At 40.6% G+C, this 13,989-nt stretch overlaps 1 protein-coding gene across 1 annotated transcript in view; it reads right to left on the bottom strand.

Annotated features, from left to right (window-relative positions):
• SYT16 (synaptotagmin 16) overlaps nt 1-5,649 on the bottom strand; it is a 258,656-nt gene extending 253,007 nt beyond the window's left edge. The window contains exon 1 of the mRNA XM_042252588.2: nt 5,503-5,649. The gene's annotated coding sequence lies outside the window, so the exon portion shown is untranslated. The remainder of the gene's footprint in view (nt 1-5,502) is intronic.
• Between the last annotated feature and the right edge of the window lie 8,340 nt (nt 5,650-13,989).

The following is a 13,989-nucleotide window of genomic DNA, read 5'->3' as shown; positions in this document are numbered from 1 at the left end:
AGGTAGATTTGGAAAAGGTATTTAGGCAGCAGGATCGTCAGGTACTAGTGATGGATTACACGTGGGGATGAGAAGAGGAATGAGTTGAGGTTTCTGATTCAATGAATGGTAGTGATGTGTCCCAACAGAAGGAAACTAGTAGAGTGAAGAACTTGTGGACTAGACATCCAAGTAAGCATGAGACAAGAGTGACTGAATGTGAATTGTAATCAATACAGTCCAGGCAACAATCTACTGTCTATCAGAGGCTGGACTATATGCTGGTAATGGAGCAGTGAAAAAGTTAGGCATCACCCCTGACCTGTGAAACTCGGAATCTTGGTGGAGAGAAGGGCAGTAAACAAATACTCACTTAAATGAATAAATGGAAGCCAAGAAAAGGAAGTATTTTAAGAAAGGGCCAATCACATCAAATCATGCTAAGAGATAGAAAAGGATACTGACAGAGCTCTCAGGTGGATTTGGTAACGTGAAAGTCACAGTAATCTTCACAAGAGCTATTTCAGTAGAATCCCAGAGACAGAAGTCAGAATCAAGTGAATTGAAAAGAAAACTGCAAAGTAAGGAAACAGAGACAGTAACTATGGAACATTTGTTCAGGAAGTTTCTCTGAGAAAAGGATTAGCAAAAAGCAGTGGCGACTAGAAATGGACATGGGTTGAGGAAGAGTTATTTAAGACAGATGATTGTAAAGCATGTTTGTATGCTAGGTAGGGCATATTCCAGCAGAAAAGCAGGAAGTGCTACATTGGAGAGAGGGGACTCTACATGAAACAAGTCAATAAAGCCAGAAAAAAAAATATTAAAAGCACAAGAGTTATTCTTTGGGGAGGTTGCAATGGAAGGGATTGGTAGGAGGGACTTCTGAGGTACAAATAATGTTCTGTTTCCTGATCCAGGTACTATTTAAATAAGTATGTTCATTCTGTGAAAATGTCGCAAGAGTTAAGTTTATGTGTGCTTCTTCCTGTGTGTATACTGTATGTCAATAACAAAGCTTTCTTCCAGCAGAAGTTTTAGAAAGGAAAAAACAAAAACCATCAGTTTTTGCAAGTGATGATGACATAGAAAACCCTGACAAATTTACAAACTATTATAAATAAAAAGTTAAGTTCAGCAAACTGGCTACATATGAGAATATAGGCCAAAGGTACCACACACACAAAATATATAGATAGATAGATAGAAAAAAAAGTTTAAGTACAACACATACAATAGAAACAAAAACTATGAACTACCTAGTAAGAAACTGACAAGATACACATTCAACCTGGATACAGAAAATTGTGACATTTTACTGAAAGACATTTGAAAAAAAACCAAATGGCATACTACACTTGTTGATAAACAGGAAGATTTGACTTTGAAATGATGTCAGTACTCCCCCAAACTGATCTAGACACTCAATGAAAGCCCAGGCAGAACCCCAACAGGATTTTGTAGAACTTTATAAACTGATTTGAAAATGCAGATGAAACAGTAAAGGTCTAGAAGAAATACACAGCCAGCAGAGAAAGGAATCGAGGACCTACCCGCCATGTGCTGTGACTTACTATAAATCTAGGTAACTACTTGTAAAGTAACAGGACAATATGAGGGCGACGTAAAAGCTAATCTGAAGATCATCTGCTATATGAAACTGTCATATAACTAAGGGGCCCATATAATTTATCATCCAAACTGGAACACTATACAGGGAACTTTTGTTGTTGCTGTTCAGTTACCAAGTTGTGTCTGACCCTTGCAATCCCATGGACTGTAGCCCACCAGGCTCCTCTGTCCATGGGATTCCCCAGTCAAGAATACTGGAGTGGGTTGCCATGTCCTTCTCCAGGGGATCTTCCCAAACCAGGGATCGAACCCGCATCTTTTGCATTAGCAGGTGGACTTTTAAACCCTGAGCCGCTAGAGAAGCCCCACACAGGGAACTTCTGATTCACAATTATGTCAGGCCGACAAAAGGAAACTATTACCGAAATGAGCTAGTGAGGGTGCAGACTCGGTCCATATGTGAGGCAGTTGGAAGAGAACAGGTAGAAAAGGCCTTTCAAGGGGATAAAGACACTTCCTCTGCAGACACAAGTGGGAAAGGGAATATGGATCAAGATATAAGAGGGTTGTGAGACTTGATGACGGGTATCTGGCCCACCTTTTACTTTTATTTCCTCAATAAATTTTGAGGCAAAGTCATCAGCTGAAGGTAAATGGGAAAGAAACCTCGGGAGCTGGGGGTGAGAAATGAAAATCTAATTTCTGGAGCGTAGAATGAATATACTAAGCAAGTGAAACAGGATTGCCAGGGTTAATTCCAGAGTTATGTCATGAATTTATAAATGAGCATAACTATGCATTTTCCTCTTGCAACATGTGGCTGCTTAATAAAAATGACAGATTGTATAATCTAAACTAGGTTTTTAAAAAAAAAGAATATAAAAAGGAGGATGGCAGACAATGAAAACGTGATTAGCCAATGGATTGAAGTCTGCAAGGTAATAGGACAAGAGAGGGTGAGCTGGGAGGATAGGATGGGTGTCAAAAAGCAGGTTCCTTAAAACCAAGATGTTAGTGATATTGCTGTTCCTTGGTGATATTAATAATAAAGGTCAAGGGGCCATGGGAATGCAGGATCTGGAAATAACTATTATTTAAGTCACAAAATCATGGATCATAAAGTTTCAGTACTGAGGTCCAGAGAGGTGAAGTGACCTCCCAAAAGTGGTGAGGGAGAACACACCCTAAACTCTCATTATTTCCCACAAGCCCAGAGGAGAAGAGGTGACAAGCATCTGCGATATACTAATCAAAGGGAACCTTGACTTCTTGGCAGTTGCAATCTCTCTGTCACTTGATTAACTTGGAGGTCAAGTAGGAGAGGCAAGAAAAGACACACTTCTATTTTTATTTTTATATCATTATGGGAGCCAACTAGGAAACTATTGAAAAACAAAGTTACTAAGTATCTGCTCTGGGTGAACATTGGTAGCTGTTATGGTGGGGTTCTGGCAGGGAGGGGGTTATGGCTGACCTCTTCATTACAGGTCTATTGGGAGAAACCAAAGTACCAGCAGGAGGCCTGGGCAGAGGGCCCAGCTCTGCAGCAGTAGCACTGAGGGGCGGTCTGGGGGTTGTAAGCCAACAATCTCATCCTCCTGCATGCATGCCCACTGAGTCACTTCAGTCACTTCCAACTCTGCAACTGTAGCCCGCCAGGCTCCTCTGTCCATGGGATTCTCCAGGCCAGAATACTGGAGTGGGTTGCCATACCCTCCTCCTCTTCCTGACCCAAGGATCGAACCCGCATCTCTTTCGTCTCCTGCATTGGCAAGTGGGTTCTTTACCACTGGTGTCACCTGGGAAGCCCCGCATCCTAAGTAAGCATTACAAAGTATGACTGCTAGATACACACAGCTTCTAGAGAAATCCCCTACAACTCCTTGACTTCAGGGCAAGCCCTGCCCATTCAGGAGCTCTGTGCCTTGCATGACAGGGTGGCTAAAAAACCTCTGAAATGTCCTCTTGGTCTCTTCTTAGCCCACATCCCAGGTTCATGCTGGATTCTGCACTCATACAAAGGGAGTCAGCAGAGGGCCAAAGAAAAGAATAGGAAATTCCAAATTACTTCCACAGGTTTCACTGTGAGTTGGGTTGAAATTTCTTTTCTTCTTTCTCAAATCCACATCCTTAGGATTTGGCGAGCAGTAGGGGAGATGCAAGTCTATTTCCAGTGTGACTATGAAGCTGTTGAGACTGATTTCATGGCCGAGGACAGCCCCATGCTGTTTTTAGCCCCACACCAGCACTCTGGGATCATGCAGATCAGAACTGCCCACGGAGCTCCCTCTCCTGCATGTGATAGCTCTCTTTAAAACGAGATTTCTGGATCAACTCTGGTGTTCCCACAAAGGGCCATTTACATAACTGAGCAAAAAAGTGCCAAGAAATAACTGCCTTAGGCTTGCGGCTTTCTAGGAGAAATGGTCAACACTTCTTTTATTATCAGACTGAAGATGTTTTAAGATTATATAATCTCTAATAATGTTCATTTTCAATGTAACAATAATCATTGACTTCTTCTGAGGACAAAAAAAAAGAGGCAAATGGGAACCAGATCTCATTCGCCTTTAAAATTATTTGCTGCTACAACTAAAATACTCTTAGTTAAACTACTCAATTTTCCTTGAACCCTTAGAGAAGGGTGAGTAGAATTAAGAGGTGTTCACTCCCTCCAGGGCCTTTCTCAGACATGATATGTTTATGACGTATGCCTACATGCCCAGAGGTTCTGTTCTTACCACTCCTGCAGGTCAGAAACACTGGGGATCAGAGCTCTTCTAACCCGTTTCCTATAGCCTTGTTGTTGGTTTAGTCACTAAGTTATGGCTGACTCCTGTGTGACTCCATTGGAAAACTGTAGCTGGCCAGGCTCCTCTGTCCATGGGATTTCCCAGGCAAAAATACTGGAGTGGATTGCCATTTCCTTTTCCAGGGGATCTTCCCAACCCAGAGATGGAACCCGCATCTCCTAAATTGGCAGGCAGATTCTTTACCGCTGTGTCATCTGGGAAGACTTTCCTATAGCCTACTCACTGCCTAAATATTTCCACTGTTTTTCTACCCAACCACAAGTCTCAATTTTCCCTCTGAGTGCTCCTATGAGAGTAACTGTTTCCATTTAAACTATGGAAGAACAAGGAACTCACCCTTGCAGGCGCCATGTAAGTGTCCACAGAGCTTCCTAGAGAGAAGGACCCAGGGCAAGCATGCAGCTCTGGACAAGAACGAGGAAGCCCAGGAACTTCATACCCAGGACTTCCTGTCACCGGCCTGTTCTAGGCACCTAACACTCTTCAGCAGGAGCTGAGTAGGGAGAAAATGGGACTGACTTTTAAGCTCTGATTACCTGGGAAACTTTTATACCTACAGGGGCCTGAGCTGTACCAAAGACCCAGTGAATCAAAATTTGGGAAGTAGGTCTCAGGTAAATTTATGTTATAAAATCTCCAAAAGAGATTCACATACACAGGTAAGGCTGTAAATCTTTGTCTGACCTTCTCAGTACCAGGACGTGGGCCCTCAGACTTCACAAAAGATCAATGTTCCTGCCTCCCTCCTTGACTTCAGACTGAAAAGTGAGGGTGCATATGTGACAACCTTCCCTCCTTGAGGTAAGAGTGAGGACACCGATAAGATATCAAACATTGCCTGCCACTCGGGTGAAAGACCATTCTCTACTCCACTCACGTGGGGCTCCATTTGCTTTCTGATTGAGAAAAATACCCAAGGGCCAGCTCCTGAAGGAAATCTGTTTTACCCCCAATTAACAGACTTTTGATTGGCACAGTTTTGAGACGATACATTAGAAACAGCAGAGAAGTTTGCTGAGTGCAAGAAAGCTAGGGGTCTAATGACCACCCTCCCTCTACTCTGCAAAGCCAAGATAAAAAGAGGGCTCATGTCAGCTCTGTTTGAACAGGAGATGGGTGAGCTCTGAAAGCAAATTACCTGGTTCCTCCAGCGGTAGCAAAGGCACAAGATACTTCTGCTCCTAAGCAACCGATGCCTTTATTTCCTGTCATTGCTCAGGCTGGAAAAATTCAGTTCCCTGTTTCCCTTACATCACCCTCCCTGCTCCCTACCTATCTGCAGAACAGAAACTTGAAATGGTGTCCTGGCCCTTCCCTGATGCTATCTCACACACAGACAAAAATTCTCCGCGAGACCCAGCCCTGTTCTTTTGGGGTATGAGGAAAGGAACACGATCTAGAACGCCATCTGTCATCCTGAAATAGCCAATAGTGGCACTATTTTTACCCAGCAATTATCAAACAAATGGAGTCATTTGAAAGAGTCACAGCTGTTCCTCTGTGTTATCTCAGTACAAATATGACACAGTGCAAGTTGATTTTGGTTTCAGCTTCGTGTCTCATGTACACCAAGCAAGTGTTAATTTCTCAACCTCCCAGAAGAACACAAGTCAAAGTGTGTACTCCACAACTGAGTCATTCGTGCAAATTAAAAATTCCTTGTTATCTTGATTATATGGGTCAGGATTTCACTAAATGAGAACATCATTCCAAAAATGAAGGCAATGAACTCCCTATTTCAGAGTTAGTGTCAGGAAATTTTTTAATCTCACAGAAACATCAAGTTTTCTCCTGGCTAAATATGACCGAAAAGAAGGATTGGTACTTTTGAAATGTGTGTGTCAGCCCTTCCAACAAAAAAGCAAAATTTTGTAAAAATCAATCCTACTTTCCTATGATTGAGCTTCATCATAAAGTCAAAGAGATGTCCTATTGAAATAAATGTCTCTAGGATACTGAACACACACATTCATACACACGTGTGTGTACACACACACACTCAGACACCCAGGCAACTCTCTCCAACATTTATTGTTCTTTTTGTCCACCTGCATCCTAACCCCCTTCCTATGGATGGAGAATTCCCAGCCTAAGGAGGCAGTGCTCTCCCACAATGAGAGTGAACATGCCGAAGACTTGCTTTCCCAGCTTCCTTGCATTGGTCAATCAATCAGACAAGCCCCAAAGTACAGAGCTCACCAGAGCTCCCTCCGGGCACAGAGATGCTACAAGAAATACGAGTCCCTGCAGCAGCAGATGCCCTTGCATGCAGGCATGGCTGCAGCAGCAGGGCTGATATGGGCATGCAGTGTTCAGTACCAAGGGCATCTGGGGTGCAAGCTGAAGCCTCTAACACTGTGCAGTAAGAGGAGTGTCCACCAGACTAGCTCCGCAGGCTGAATCCCCAGCCCACCCAGAGACCCTGTGAACCAGGCAACACCCTTTCAAACCAGCATTCTGGTTAATTGCTACAAGCAAGGACCTTAAGTTGAAGAGTTTTTTTTTCCAATGGTTTAACCATGTGGATACCAATAATCTGCTTGGAATTGTTATCCTTCAAAATTTTCCAGTTCTTACCCAGTTCCTAAGTCTATTTCATGCATACTCAATTCACAGACATTTCTCTAACCTCTGATAACTTCCTGATTTTCTCATTTTCAACTAGGAAAGTAATTGAAAGTAGAAAGATATAAATCATAGGAGGAAGGTGCAGGCTGACACAACCACCTTCTTAAAAAAGTATTCCCCAAGGAATCAAGAAGGCTAACTCAGACATTGTGACATGCTGGCAGACCTCATCAGTTTCGAGAAGTGCCTCTTAAACTTTACTGTGCTTATGGACCTCATGGGGGTTGTGTTTAAATGAACACTGATTCAATAGCTCAGAGACTCCACAGGCCTCCTAAGCTCCCAATGAAGCCCATGCTGTGGGTCCACAACCCTACTTGGGATAGTAAGGCTGACAGGGACCTAGGAACTCCTCCTAAGTCACCAAATAAAACTATCCCAGGCCAAAAAAAAAAAAAACCAATACATTTTCTCTTCGTTTTCTAGAGCTCAATTCCGTTACCTCTCCTTTTAATTTTATATTTAGAGTAAAAAGACTTAAAGTGACAATACATCTCATCATTTGGTTCATGACCCACACCAAATGAAAAAATTTCCATGTGCCAAGTGTTAGAACATATGAAATACATTAGATCTTGCTTCAGTGGTTCTGAAAATATTCATTCTATAAAACTAGCCCATTTAATGCAAAGGCCACTCAGGCTTTCAGTTTGGAACCTACATATTAAATGGTATTAGAAATCTCTACTGTTTTACCATTTCCAAGATTCTCACTTAAGTGGCCTTTAATTTTTTTCAAATGTATATTAAAATATAAAGACACATCCTGGAAGCACAGTAAATCCCATAGTAACAAAGGTATAGGGATACAAAGAAGAAATATTCTCTGTATGTATCTCACTCAGATGTAAAATATATATGTATTATCTCACTTTTCACTGATGTACTTGATAGAGTTTAAAATAAATAAATAAATAAACAGCAATGTCTTTAAAAATGGAAGGCTTGTTTCTTTCCAATATCAACAAAAACATCTTGCAACATGTAACGCAAGTCGAGTTCATATCCACCATCCTCCTTAGAGCTCATACACCACTTCAGCAGCTTTTATACCCAAAACTGTCCACCGTATTTTTCTGATCATTCATCAATGTCCTTTCTGAAGGCAGAATGTATTCTACTTTACTTGTAACACTGATAACTCATCATTAAACATGTCTAAAATTTCACAATACATAAGAAAATCAAAAGGGGGCCACAATCTTCCCCTACCTCCAGCCCCCCGCACATCTAGATACAATGTAGTCAGCCTATAACTGCCTGGAAAACCACAGAGTAGCTAGGAGCATCTTACTTTTAACTCTCCTAACATGAAATTCTATCTTTTTATATTATGATGGACAGCTTGGATTAAGGTTCAAAAACAGGAAATAGTTCATAAATTAGGGACATTTTATCACTTCTGTTATGAATATTAATCCTTCTTGTGTTGCAAGGGATTACCTGTCCCGTTTGCCCTCTTGAGAAACCTATATGCAGCTCAGGAAGCAACAGTTAGAACTGGACATGGAACAACAGACTGGTTCCAAATAGGAAAAGGAGTACGTCAAGGCTGTATATTGTCACCCTGCTTATTTAACTTCTATGCAGAGTACATCATGAGAAACACTGGACTGGAAGAAGCACAAGCTGGAATCAAGATTACTGGGAGAAATATAAAAAACCTCAGATATGCAGATAACACCACCCTTACGGCAGAAAGTGAAGAAGAACTAAAGAGCCTCTTGATGAAAATGAAAGAGGGGAGTGAAAAAGTTGGCTTAAAGCTCAACATTCAGAAAACTAAGATCATGGCATCCAGTCCCATCACTTCATGGCAAATAGATGGGGAAACAGTGGAAACAGTGACAGACTTAATTTTGAGGGGCTCCAAAATCACTGCAGATAGTGATTGCAGCCATGAAATTAAAAGACGCTTACTCCTTGGGAAGAAAGTTATGACCAACATAGACAGCATATTAAAAAGCAGAGACACTACTTTGCCAACAAAGGTCCATCTAGTCAAGGCTATGGTTTTTCCAGGAGTCATGTATGAATGTGAAAGTTGGACTATAAAGAAAGCTAAGTGCTGAAGAATTGATGCTTTTGAACTGTGGTGTTGGACAAGACTCTTGAGAGTCCCTTGGACTGCAAGGAGATCCAACCAGTCCATCCTAAAGGAGACCAGTCCTGGGTGTTCATTGGAAGGACTGATGTTGAAGCTGAAACTCCTCTACTTTGGCCACCTGATGTGAAGAGTTGACTCATTTGAAAAGACCCTGATGCTGGGAAAGATTGAAGGCAGGAGGAGAAGGGGATGACAGAGGATGAAATGGTTGGATGGCATCACCGACTCAATAGACATGAGTTTGGGTGCACTCCAGGAGTTGGTGATTGACAGGGAGGCCTACCATGCTGCGGTTAATGGGGTTGCAAAGAGTTGGACACGGCTGAGTGACTGAACTGAAATTTGCCCTCTTGTACTGCCCTTATTCAGGTGAAGAAAGACTTTCAGAACAAAAAAAATGCATCAAAGTTATGCTGTAAACATACCCACAAAAGTAATTTGTTTTCCTGATGAATATTCTAAAATTGTCAAGAGCCATGACCACTGGGACTGGACAGGAACTATAAGGAGGTAAGGCAAGTGGCAGGCAGAGCCCAGATGGAAACAGGGCAGAGAAGGAAGAGGGAGGTTGCTAAGGAGAAGCCAGGAAAACCTAACAACCAAGAGGAGCTGGAGAGGAACCAGGAAAAAATGGCTCTCCATTCTCCAGATCCCAAATTCATTCCTGGTGACAGTGAGCAGGGCAGGGTCCCTTCAGAATACAGGATAAACCTGTGAGTCTTTCCCCTCTCTGTTTGGAGTAAAATATCACAGTTGCAGTCTTCCAATCAAGGGCTCTGTGAAGTCTGCAATAGTAAACATTAGAGCACATTCGAGATAATATTCAAACCTTACAGGTTTTTACAATTCACACATTCTCTTTTTCCCAGGAAAGCTCTATCTACAGCCAATATTTTAGTCAGCCCGTTCTCAGTAAAACATTGAGCCCTCCTTAACAAATAATTATCTTTCATGAGAACACCAAACAGATAAGGCTAATTAATTTGCCATTATAACTCCTTAACTTTAAATATCATGTTGCTGTTTAATTCTTCATGATAGTCTACTCAAAATCAGATTCTGCTAACATAATTGTGTAATGGAAACAATGAAGCATTATTACCAAGAAGGAAGCAAAATTGTGCAAAACTAAAGTCAGTTTTTAGAGATTGACTTACATATCCGAACAGACAAAGAGCCAACTTCTCTCTCTGCAGGAGGAAAAAACAAGAGGAACCATGAGGTGTAATGAGGCAGTCAAACCAAAGTCAGTAGTGTTTCCCAAATCTCAGGACAAAGAGTAGAAAGAGTTCAGAGTGGGAAGTGTCCCTTGCAGCCCAATCCTCACAGCTCAGTCCCTCTTCTTAGCTACCACAGGAAACAGAGCAAGAACATTCTCTTAAGACTAAGAAGGGTCAGGGAAGACAGTGAAGAGTTGAGATCCAGTTAATTTCACATGAACTAATGCAGGGACATCTGTTATAGAGGCCAAAACTATCTTCAAATTAGCTACAGTAAGAATTTTTAATTTACATAAGATAGCAATAAAGATGTATTATATTCACAGGAAAAATTATAAATAAACCAGACACAATTTATGTCTATAAACTAGGGAATAGTTTATGCATTTGATAATTAATTATGCATCAATGAATGCTATAAAACAATGCATCAAATGATTATAATTGGATTTTAAATCAGGATGTGGAACCCTATACAAAGTGTGATTACAACTATCAATAACAACTACTGTTCCTATAGCTCAAACAGTAAAGAATCTGCCTGCGATGCAGGAGACCCGCATTCGATCCCTGGGCCAGGAAGATCCTCTGAAGAAGAGAATGGCAATCCACTCCAGTATTCTTGCCTGGAGAATCCCATGGACAGAGGAGCCTGGTGGGCTACAGTCTATGGGATCACAAAGATTCAGACACGACTGAGGGAGTAACACTATACTACTGTTTAGTAAGGACTTCCCAGGTGGCGCTAGTGGTAAAGAACATGCCCTGCCAATGCAGGAGACATTAGAGATGTGGGTTTCATCCCTGGGTTGGGAGGATCCCTTGGAGGAGGGCATGACAACTCACTCCAAGATTCTTGTCTGGAGAATCCCATGGACAGAGGAGCCTGGCAGGTCCATGGGGGTCGCAGAGTCAGACATGACTGAAGCGACTTAGCATGCACTGTTTAAACATTTTTTATATTTTATTTCCAATCCATATCACAATATTGCAAGAGAGATACAATAATTTACACATTTTACAATTAAGAAAATGAGGCTTAAAGAAGTTAAGTAACTTGCCCAAGGTAAAGAGTGAACAACAGAAAAGTGATATTTAATTATAGGATCAAAGAATTCAAAAGTCTCATTCCAGTAACAAAACTGCCTAAAAATTTCAGAGGGAAAAAAAAAAAAAATGGAAGGAACCATGATAAGATGGTAACATTGTTTATATATAATGATATTGTATAATTTTTATATGAATAGCTACTTTAAATATATTCCTTGTGAGCATGATAAAGATAGAAAATGGAAAATAAAGAGACTTAAATTTATGAAGACAGATAAAATAATGCCTGAAATGAAAAATACACAGGATAACAGAAAAGTAGAAATTGTAAAAGAAAGGACTAATGACTTAAAGACAAACCAATAAAAGTATCCATAATAAAACGCACAAAGAAAAAATAACTTTTGAGTAATATAGTCATTTTCACAATATTGATTCTTCCAGTTCAAGAAGATGGTATATCTCTCCATCTGCTTGTGTCATCTTTGATTTCTTTCATCAGTGTCTTATAGTTTTCTGTATGCAGCTCTTTTGTCTCCTTAGGGAGGTTTATTCTTAGGTATTAATGCAATTCCAATGAAATTATCAATGGCATTTTTCTCAGAACTAGAACAAAATATTTTGCAATTAGTATGGAGACAGAAAAGACCTCAAATAGCCAAAGAAATATTGAGAAAGAAAAGTGGGGCCAGAGTAATCAACCTTCCTGACTTCAGACTATACTACAAACCTACAGTCATCAAGACAGTATGGTACAGGTATGCGTGCACGCACACATACACACACACACACAAACAGAAATAGACCAATGGAACAAGATAGAAAGTCCAGAAATAAATCCACACACCTATGGACACCTTATCTTTGACTAAGAAGAAAAGAATATACAATGGGGAAAAGAGTCTCTTCAATAAGTGGTGCTGGGAAAACTGAACAGCTACAAGTAAAAGAATGAAATTAGAACATTTCCTAACACCATACGCAAAGATAAATTAAAAATGGATTAAAGGCCTAAATGTAAGACCAGAAACTATAAAACTCTTTCTACGATCCATCTCATAGAGTAATGGAAATAAAAACAAAAATAGACAAATGGGACCTAGTTAAGATTTTGTACAGCAAAAGAAACCATAAACAAGATGAAAAGACAACCCTCAGAATGGGAGTAAATAATTGCAAATGAAGCAACTGACAAAGGATTAATTTCCAAAATATACAAGCAACTCATGCAGCTCAATATCAGAAAAACAAACAACCCAATCAAAAAATGGGCAGAAGACCTAAACAGATATTACTGTGAAGAAGACAGACAGATGGCTAATAAACACATTAAAAAGTGCACAACACCACTTATTATTGTGAAAGTGAAGTTGCTCAGTCATGTCCGACTCTTTGCAACCCCATGGACTGTAGCCTGCAAGGCTCCTCTGGGTTGCCATTTCCTAGAGAAGTACAAATCAAAACTACAATGAGGTGTTACCTCACACCAGTCAAAATGGCCAGCATCAAAAAATCTACAAACCAAAAAACCTGGAGAGGATGTGGCGAAAAGGGAACCCTCTTGCAGTTGGTGGCAATGTAAATTGACATAGCCACTATGAAGAACAGTAAGAAGATTTCTTTAAAAAAAAAAAAAAGACTAGGAACAAAACTGCTATATGACTGCACAATCCCACTACTGGGCATATACCCTGAGAAAATCAAAATTGTAAAAGACACATGTACCCCAGTGATCACTGAAGCACTATTTATAACAGCCAGGACAAGGAAGCAACCTAGATGTCCATCAACAGATGAATGGATAAAGAAGTTGTGGTACATACATACAATGGAGTATTACTTGGCCATAAAAAACCAAGACACGGTGGGGGAAGGAGAGGTGGGACAAATTGAAACATATACATTACCATATGTAAAACAGATAGCTAGTGGGAATTTGCTGTGTGACACATGGAGCTCAACCCAGTCCTCTGTGACAATCTAGAGGGATGGGATGGAGTGGAAGGTGGAAGGGAGGTTCAAGAGGGAGGGGACATATGTATACTTATGGCTGATTCATGTTGATGTATGACAGACACCAACACAACATTGTAAAGCAATTATCTTCCAATTAAAAGGAAATAATTTTTTAAGAAAATAAAAAAGACTGTTAATAAAGGAGATCCTGTGGTTTTGGATAATCACACAGCCTAACATGTAAGAAGAGTGCCAAAGGAGAACAGTATAGAACAAAATATTTGAATAAAAAATGGCCACAAGATTTTCCATACTTTAAGAAAATTATAAAATCACTTACGTAAGAAGCTGCTGCTACTGCTGCTGCTGCTAAGTCACTTCAGTCGTGTCTGACTCTGTGTGATCCCATAGACGGCAGCCCACCAGGCTCCCCCATCCCTGGGATTCTCCAGGCAAGAACACTGGAGTGGGTTGCCATTTCCTTCTCCAATACGTAGGAAGCTAAACAAACCCAAATGATAAAAATGACAATAGGCTTCTCATTAGAAACAATGCAAGTCAGAGATATTGCGAGAACCTCTTCAAAGTTCATTAACAAAAAAGTGGGCCAGCTAGAATTTTACACCTAGAAAAAACTTCCTTTAAAAATGAAAGAGCAATAAAG

The sequence above is a fragment of the Ovis aries genome, chromosome 7 (genome assembly GCF_016772045.2).
Source record: "Ovis aries strain OAR_USU_Benz2616 breed Rambouillet chromosome 7, ARS-UI_Ramb_v3.0, whole genome shotgun sequence".
NCBI lineage: Eukaryota > Metazoa > Chordata > Mammalia > Artiodactyla > Bovidae > Ovis > Ovis aries.
Note: the sequence above shows the minus strand (reverse complement) of the source record. Positions and strands in the feature narration are given on the sequence as shown.